This window comes from Gossypium hirsutum, chromosome A04 (assembly GCF_007990345.1).
Source record: "Gossypium hirsutum isolate 1008001.06 chromosome A04, Gossypium_hirsutum_v2.1, whole genome shotgun sequence".
In the NCBI taxonomy this organism is placed as follows: Eukaryota; Viridiplantae; Streptophyta; class Magnoliopsida; order Malvales; family Malvaceae; genus Gossypium; species Gossypium hirsutum.
The window spans coordinates 32086500-32096344 of record NC_053427.1 but is presented as its reverse complement, the minus strand read 5'-3'; the positions used below and the strand labels follow the sequence as shown (position 1 = coordinate 32096344).

At 39.2% G+C, this 9845-nt stretch overlaps 1 non-coding gene across 1 annotated transcript; it reads left to right on the top strand.

Moving 5' to 3' along the window:
* Nucleotides 1-1537: 1537 nt before the first annotated feature.
* On the top strand, nt 1538-1644 carry LOC121228584 (small nucleolar RNA R71). The gene has a single exon (XR_005926160.1). It is a non-coding gene; the product is annotated as a small nucleolar RNA R71 (small nucleolar RNA).
* Nucleotides 1645-9845: the final 8201 nt, after the last annotated feature.

Sequence of the window (9845 nt, the reverse complement as noted above, 5' to 3'; positions counted from 1 at the left end):
GGGTTAAACGATCACCTTCAATTTTCGACCTGTCGTTAGAATTTCGATCTTGAAGGGTGATTGCTTCGTCTTCCACATGGAGTGTGAGTTCACCTGTGCCAACATCAATAATTGTTTTAGCAGTTGCTAAAAAGGGCCTTCCTATAATTAAAGGAGTGTTGCTATCCTCCTCTATGTCTAGAAATTGAAGTCAACAGGAAATATAAATTTATCGATTTTAACTAGCACATCTTCAATAATACCCTTAGGGAATCTTATAGTTTTATCTGCTAATTGAATACTCATCCTATTCTGTTTGGGTTTCCTGAGACCTAGTTGTTTGAACATTTTGTAAGGCATGACGTTGATACTAGCCCCTAAATCAGCTAATGCATTATTAACATCTAAACTACCAATTAAGCAAGGAATCGTAAAACTCCCTGGATCTTTTAATTTGTTCGGTAGCTTGTTTTGCAGAATAGCTGAGCACACTGCGTTTAGCTCCACATGCGACGCCTCGTCCAACTTCCGCTTATTTGCTAAAAGCTCCTTTAAAAATTTCATTTTGTTTGGCATCTGCGATGGAGCTTCAATAAACGGTAAGTTAATATGTAATTTTTTTAAGAGTTTAAGGAATTTACCAAATTGTTCATCTAAGCGGTCTTTCCTTGTCGCGTTTGGGTATGACACACGAGGGTTATATTCGACATTCACTGATTTGTTTTTATTATGACCTACCTCACCTTGACCTTTGCTTATCACAGTTTCCTGCCTTGGTTCTAGTTCAGGCTCAACGACTCCTTCATCATCTTGAATATTAATTACGTTGAGTTGTTCCCTTAGGTTAGGTTCAGTATTACTTGGCAAGCTACCTTGTGGTCGTTCAGAGATTAGTTTGGACAGCTGGCCTATTTGTGTTTCGAGCCCTTGGATCGACGCTTGTTGATTTTTAAGTGCTGTCTCGGTGTTCTGGAAATGAGTTTCTGACACCGATATAAACTTTGAGAGCATCTCTTCAAGGTTCAACTTCTTTTCCTGTTGCTGGGGTGGTTATTGATAGCCTGGAGGATGTTGTGGTCTTTGATTTCCTTGACCGCCCCATGAGAAATTGGGGTGGTTCCTCCAACTTGCATTGTAAGTGTTACTATATGGGTTATTTTGGGATCGAGAGTTATTGTTACCCATATATTGGACTTGTTCCTCCTCGATGCTAGGGTTGAAGGGTTGATACTCTGTGCATGCTCCTCCTCTATTCGTCTCGCACCTCATCACTAGATGTACCTGAGTAGAACCAAGTAAACCATTAATCTTTTTATTTAGAAGTTCTACCTGATTTGATAGCATAGTAACCGAATCGATGTTATAAATGCCTGCTGCTTTAGTTGGCTTAGTCCTTATGACTTGCCACTGATAGTTATTCAGTGACATCTCCTCTATAAACTCATAAGTATCTTAAGGTGTTTTATTATTGATGGTTCTGCCAACAACTGCGTCAACCATTTGTCGAGTCGAAAGATTCGGGCCATTATGGAACGTTTGAACTTGTAGCCAAAGCAGTAACCCATGGTGAGGGCACCTTCTTAGTAAGTCTTTGTATCTCTCCCATGCATCGTAAAGAGTTTCTAAGTCCATCTGCACAAACGAAGAGATATCATTACGTAATTTAGCCGTTTTAGCCGATGGAAAATATTTTGATAGAATTTTTTCAGTCATTTGTTCCCAAGTAGTGATTGACCCTCATGGTAATGATTTCAACCACTGTTTATCTTTATTTTTCAATGAAAAAGGGAATAACCGAAGATGAATGACATCACTAGAAACACCATTAATTTTAAATGTATCGTAAAGCTCCAAGAAGTTTGCTAAGTGAGCGTTGGGATCCTCATCTTACAAACCATCAAACTGAACAAATTGCTGAATCATTTGAATAGTGTTAGGTTTTAGTTCAAAAGTATTTGTAGCTACAGTAGGTCTAACTATGCTCGATTCAGTTCCTATTAAATAAGGTTTAGCATAATCATACATAGTGCGTGGAGTAGGATTTTGATTAACCGCAATTGCAGGAGGTAGCTGATTGTCTTGGTTTTCAGCCATCTCTTCGGTTGCGGGTTGAGTATCATCCTTTTGCTCGTCCTCTATGTATCTTAAGCTTTACCTTATTTCTCTTTGGTTTCTGCGAACTGTGCAATCGATTTCTTCGTCAAAAAGTAGTGGTCCTGATGGGTTTCTTCTAGTCATAAACTATAAAAACCTGCCAAGAGAAAGAAAAAAGTAAATTAATAAATAATAATAATAAAAATAGAATAAAATTAAATTGCAAGAAAAAATAAATGGATAAAGTAATAAAAATTTAGCGTTCCTAATATCTTAGTTCTCCGGCAACGATGGCAAAAACTTGATCGCATGATTTCGTGATAGGTTTTAAATATTTATAATTAATCGTTCTTGAAACTAACTATCATCGCGATGTAGGCAAGTGTACCTATCGAATAGTAGTTTAGTTTTAGCAAGACCGGATTGTCGAACCCAAAGGAACTAAAAGTACTAGTAATGACTGTCTTTTTATTATCTAACCTAAGAATAAAGAGGTCTTATTTTAACTAACTAATTATCTAAACTAAGAATTCATAGAGAATGGAATTGGGGAATTTCTTTTGGGAAAATCGATTGAATTAAGACAATACCTAGGGAAAAATCCACCTAGACTGTACTTGTTATTCTAGCTCCAAATCGGATGATTTATTCATTTAACTTGTTCCGTAGAGACCCCTAAGTTATGTTATTATCCCTATTCAAGACTAATAACGTCTAATCCCTAGATTGAATAATTGAGACCTTTCTCTAATTAACACCCTAGGGTTGCATTAACTCGATCTATGGATCCCCTTATTAGGTTTCACCTTAATCCGGCAAAATCTTGTCACCCTATATCTAGGCGCGCAAACAACTCCGCTTAATTATGACAAATGTACTCTTAGACAGGGTCTATTCCTCCTCTGAATAAGAGCTTATCTTGAATCAGTATCCTAGGTTATCAAAACAAGAATTAAGAATAAGTTAAATATTTATCATGCAATTAAGAAAATAATAACAAGATTCATCTTAAGTTTCATACCCCTTAGGTATTTAGGGGTTTTAGTTCATAATTAAATAAGAAAACATCTCAAAATAATAAAGAATACAAAACATAAAGAAAACCCAAAACTCCTGAAGGGAAAATTGAGGAGAGATCTTCAATCTTGATGGTGAATCCGACTTTTGAGATGGATCAATCGGCTTCCTTGGAGTAATTCCTTACTCCCTATTCTGTGTCTCCCTTTTCTTCCTCCTCTAGGGAGTATTTATAGGCTTTGGAATGCGTAAGAGCCCTCAAAATTAGCCTTTTCCAAATTGGACTCAACTTGGGCTCGGCTGGGACACGCCCATGTGCGATTACTTTAGGCCATGCTTGTGTGACAGCCCTAATGTGACCCTAGTCGGAAAGTGGTTTTGGGACCACAAGACCGAGTCGTAAAATAATTAATTGCTATATTCTATGCTTATTATGTGTGAACATGAGTATGTGGAAGTTTCATTCCCTAATTTTACCAATTGCATGAGAAATTGTTAATAGGGATCGATTTGAGACATGGTGAAAATATGATAGTCCAATTTAAAATGGTCTATTAGTGCATGTACCAAAAAGAGTGGACTTGCATGTCAAATAGACCATTTTTGAATGTGAATGGCCGGCCAACATACGCATGCATTATGGTGTTCCCTTGTCTTCATTTTTTTATATTTGGTGGGAATTATGTATAATAAATTTATATTAGTAAGTGGTGATAAAAACAAAGTTCCATCATCTTTTCTATCATCTTGCCGAAACCATAAGGAAAAGAAAAGAAAAATGGAAGCTAGGACATTCGACCAAGTGAGTTTATAGATTAAGGTATGATATCATGTGGTTCTTTTGGCATTTTTTTGTGAAGTTGAGTTGTTTTGATGCTCATAACATGACCCATGTGTTGATTTTTGAGTTGTGTTGCAAGAAACCTTTGGTTATGTTCTTATATGCCAAATTGATGATGTTTTGTAATATGTGATTTGAAATGGTTATAGATGAATATGAACTAAGAAACATGTATTATTGAGTAAGTAGAAGATAGAATGGGGTTTAAATGGGAGGTTCATTTGATTTATTTTTGTCCTTGTATGAAAAGTGGTTCTTTGTTAAGGCCGAATGAGTCATGCTAGATTAGTTGAAAAGAATGTTCATGTTATGAGGTAATTTGAATAATTGACCGAAACATGGAAGGAAGGGCAAGATTTATAAATTATGTTTGAGGGTGAAAGGAATAATGAAAGTTGTATTAAGTTTAATGTGCATACTTTAGTCTAAGTGTTGAGGAGTATTCGGCTAAGATAGTTGAAATGTGGGTGTTGCCGATTTTTAAATTTAGATTATGGGAGTGGCTATAATGGGCATTAAGATGTTGAACTTAAGAAATTAGAAGTAAATGAACTTGATAGTATTTAAGAGATAGAGGTGATAGATTAATGTTGCACATTCGGCTATGGTTAGGCATGTTGATGATCTTATCTTGATTTAGATAATTAGGCATAAAAGGGTGGTAAAGGGGATGAAATTGTCGAATGATTAGTTGGGTAACAAAAGAAGCATTCGGCCATCACTTGAGAGCTTGTGTGATGTTGGGTTTAAAATTAGCAAAGGTAACTTACCTAATGCATGTGCATGTGTGATTAGATTTTTGATGATATGGTAGTTGCATGAGGTTATTAGCCGAATATACTAACATACATATACATGTGAAATTGGATTGTAAATATTTAGCAAGGTGGTTAAACTAGTTAAATTATTGATTAAGCTCAAGGAGTTAAAGGAGGTGAATCGAGCAAAGGCAAAGAAAAGGTCATCGAGTAGCCGAGTTGGAACCGTCTTACCCAACACGAGGTAAGTCATTAAGCATATAGTTGGTATTAATTCAAATGGTCATAACGTTTATGTAATGATGCTGAATGGAATGAATAAATATATATATATGCATGTACGTTTGTGATGATGAAAGTGTTGAATGAAAAGAAAAGAGGTGAGATGTATTGAGTTGTTGATCTCGGCACTAAATGTGCGAGTATAAACATTTATGACCACGAGATTGGCGCTACGTGTGCGGGTTTAAATTATGCAGCACTAAGTGTGCGAATTGACTATGTAGCACTAAGTGTGCGAGTTTGACTATGTAGCACTAAGTGTGCGAGTTGACTATGTAGCACTAAGTGTGCGAGTTTGACTATGTAGCACTAAGTGTGCGAGTTGACTATGTAGCACTAAGTGTGCGAGTTTGATTATGTAGCACTAAGTGTGCGAGTTGATTATATAGCACTGAGTGTGCGGACTTAATATATATTCTTGAATCATTATGGACACTAAGTGTGCGACGCTATTGAGTCGATCACGGACAACGGATCGGGTAAGTGTCTTGAGTTCATGGCTAATAGGTGCTATGTCTATACTTGGTGTTGAGCTTGGTAAGTTTGAACCTATGTGACAAATATACTTGAAGTCACGTACATGAAATTTATCGTAGAATGGGTGAAAGGCCGTTTAGTTGTATGTTTGTAACGAAAATAAAATGATTTATGAAAATGCCTCGAATATCCTATTGATGAGTATGTGGATTGTGAATGCATAAATTGGTATGAAATTAAACCGATAGGTCGGAGGAACTATGGTATGGTTCGGAATGGATGGAGTAATTAGCCTCGTTCCATTTTGTTTTCTCTTGTGATAATGTTATTGATGGATGGTAGTGCATAGCTTATGACTTACTGAGTTATAAACTCACTCGGTGTTTCCTTGTCACCTATTCTAGGTTTCTTGGACACATCTCTTTTTGCGTGGTCGGGCCGTCATCGAAGTCATCACACCGGATAGCAAGTTTTGGTACTTTCTTCTTAGTCGGCTTAGGAGAATATTTCGGCATGTATAGGCTATTATGTTGTGTTTGAACTTTAGTATGTAAACTTTAAGCCATGCGAAAATGGCATGAATGTTCGATTGAGTTGGATCAAGGAGTAGGCATGAAATGGACCTAGTTACTTTCGTAACAGATGCTGGCAGCAGCAGTGACATGATATTGAAAAATCACTAAAAATAGTAGGAGTGGAATTAATTGATGAATAAATTATGTATTCGAAGATCGATGAGTCTATTTTCATATAGAAGCAACGAAAAGATCATATGGACAGTATGTTAAGAGATATTCAGGTTCTCGTGAGACAGGGCCAGAACGGTTTCTGGATTCCCTGTTCCGACTTTGGAAATTCATTATAAATCAACCAGAGATAATTAGGAGTCATACCATATATGTATAGATTCCTCTCTGAGTCTAGTTTCTATAGAAACAAACGACATCAGAGTTGAAACTCTGTGCAGGGAGATATCCAAGTCGTAATGCACAAAGGTCAATGTAGTCGATCCCTGTAACATGGGAGACTTTGACTAATAAACTGTACTAATTGGTCCGACCAAAAATTCTAGAAAAAAAATGTGTAGATGGGCATATGAGTCTATTTTCAGGGAAAATTTATGGAACTGGATTTCGAGTTTCAGAACTCGAGATATGATTTTTTTTAGCGACTAGTACGCAGACTGGCAGCTTGTCTGGAAAATTTTTTTTTTAAGTGGGTTGAAGTCTGTTAACACCTCGTGTTCGACTCCGGCGACGGCCTAGGGTTCGGGGTGTTACATTTGATTGGTATCAGAGCTATGGTTTAGTCGGTTCTAGGACTACCATAGCACGTATGAGTCTAGCTATACATGCCGAATGTTAATGTTTAACTGTGTGATGACTTCTGACGGTTAAAATTTATGTTTTGATTAGTAAATGGATCCCGGTGTAGAGAGAACCTTGGCGGATGATATTGAAAGTGTAGCGGCTGCTCCTGCACAAGGGACGCCGCCTGTTGAACCTCAGTCATCTGTGAATAATCAAGGTGAGGGGGCTAAACAAGCCTTCTTTACCATGATGAATGGATGGGTCGCGCAGTAGGCCCGAACCAATCCGGCTGTCCAACAATTCCCGAATTTGAATAATCCACCCCGAAGCCAGTAATGCCATCAGTTACTGATCCTGTGAGGCTGAGTAAGCCACCTGTAGACCTGATTAGGAAGCGCGGGGCTGAGGAGTTCAGGGCCATAGTTATTGATGATGTTGAAAGGGCCGAGTTCTGGCTTGATAACACCATTCGGGTGTTTGATGAACTGTCATGCACACCCGATGAATGTCTAAAGTGTGCTATATCCTTGTTGCGGGACTCAGCCTACTATTGGTGGAGGACCCTGATTTCCATAGTCCCAAACGAACGAGTAACTTGGGACTTCTTTCAGACGGAATTTTGAAAGAAATATATTAGTCATCGGTTCATTGATCAAAAGCGTAAGGAATTCTTGGAACTTAAGCAAGGCCGTATGACAGTATCTGAATACGAACATGAATTCGTAAGACTCAGTAGGTATGCCCGGGAGTGTGTAGCTGATGAGGTTGCTATGTGCAAAAGATTCGAAGAAGGATTGAATGAAGATTTAAAGCTACTAATGGGTATTTTGGAAATAAAAGAATTCGTAACACTAGTCGAACGAGCCTGCAAGGCGGAAGAACTTGGAAAGGAGAAGAAGAAGGCTGAATTTGAGGCTAGAGACTATCGCAAAAGATCGACGGGTAAAGCTCCATTCTCAGCCGTAAAGAAGTTCAGGGAGGACACTAATAAGTCGAGGACGACTGCGGGAATTTCCATCAGAGCAAGACCATCGACGGACTCCCGAGCTACTTCGGTAGCTAGTGTGGGCAATAATCGTCTAGAGAAACCTGAATGTCCCCAATGTGGAAGACGACACATAGGTGAATGTTGGGGTAAGACTATTAACAGGGCCTGTTACGGATGCGGTTCGAAGGACCACTTCATTAGAGATTGCACGGAGCTTGATGAGAAGAATAAGATTCAAGGTGCAAGACCTAGTGGAGTGACAACTAAAGGTAGACCACCGAGAATTTTAGGAGGTAGGGGTGGTAGTCAGAGAGGGACCTCTGATACGGCTGTTCGAGCCGAGAATCGTACTCCTGCTAGAGCATATGCCATTCGCGCACGAGAGGAGGCATCCTTCCCTGACGTCATCACTGGTACCTTTACTCTCTTTGATACTAATGTGATTGCATTGATTGACCCTGGCTCTACTCATTCATATGTATGTGAAACCTTAGCATCCAGTAAGACTCTACCTGTTGAGTCTACTGAGTTCGTAATTCGGGTGTCAAATCCCTTGGGTCGTTACGTGCTTGTCGACAAAGTGTGTAAGAGATGTCCCCTAGTAATTCGAGGTTCTTGTTTTCCGGCGGACTTGATGCTTTTGCCGTTTGATGAATTTGATGTTATTCTTGGTTTGGATTGGTTGACCGCGCATGATGCGGTTGTGAATTGCAAAAGTAAGACTATCGATTTGAGGTGCGCAAATAACGAGATAATCCGAGTTGAGTCTGCGGACTTAAGGGGGTTGCCAGCTGTAATATCAGCAATGTTGGCCCAGAAATATGTAAGAAAAGGGTGCGAAGCATACCTTGCGTATGTACTTGATGGCAAAGAGTTAGAAAAGAAACCCGAATCTGTGCCGGTTGTTTGTGAATACCCGGATGTGTTTCCTGAAGAGTTACCGGGTTTGCCACCTGTTCGGGAGATAGAGTTTGGTATTGAGCTTGTACCTGGAACTACGCCAATTTCGATAGCTCCGTATCGTATGGCACTAACTGAGTTAAAAGAATTGAAAGCTCAATTGCAAGAGTTGACGGATAGAGGTTTCGCTCTACCGAGTTTCTCACCTTGGGGTGCACCAGTATTGTTCGTGAAAAAGAAGGACGGAACCATGAGGTTGTGCATTGACTATTGTCAACTGAATAAAGTGACGATAAAGAATAAGTATCCGTTACCGCGTATCGATGATTTGTTCGACCAACTGAAGGGAGCCTTATTGTTCTCAAAAATAGATCTGAGATCGGGCTATTATCAGTTGCGAATTCGAGAATCTGACATACCCAAAACTGCCTTCAGGACGAGATATGGTCACTACGAGTTCTTAGTGATGCCGTTTGGGCTCACTAATGCCCCTGTGGTATTTATGGATTTGATGAATCGGATCTTCAGACCATATTTGGATCGGTTCGTAGTTGTGTTCATTGATGACATCTTGGTCTATTCAAGAGATGAGATCGAACATGCTGGACACTTGAGATTAGTGTTGCAAGTTTTGCGGATAAGAAGTTATATGCTAAGTTCAGTAAGTGTGAGTTCTGGTTAAGAGAGGTTAGCTTCTTGGGTCATGTGGTATCCGCATCGGGTATTGAGTTGACCCGAACAAAATCTCAGCCATACTTAACTGGAAACCTCCGAGAAGTATTACTGAGGTTCGGAGCTTTTTGGGACTCGCCGGTTATTACCGACGATTTGTCAAAGGTTTCTCGATGATAGCCACACCAATGACGAAGCTACTTCAAAAGGATGCTAAGTTTGAATGGACGGAGAAATGTCAGAAAGGCTTCGATCAACTGAAAACTCATTTGACTGAAGCTCCAATTTTAGTGCAACCCGAATCAGGTAAAGAGTTTGTCATTTATAGTGACGCATCCCTACTCGGGTTGGGTTGCGTATTGATGCAAAAAGGTCGAGTTGTGGCCTATGCGTCGAGACAATTGAAGCCACACGAGAGAAATTATCCAACCCATGATCTCGAGCTAGCCGCCATCGTATTTGCTTTGAAAATATGGCGACATTATTTGTTTGGCGAAAAGTGCCATGTATTTTCGGATCACCAAAGT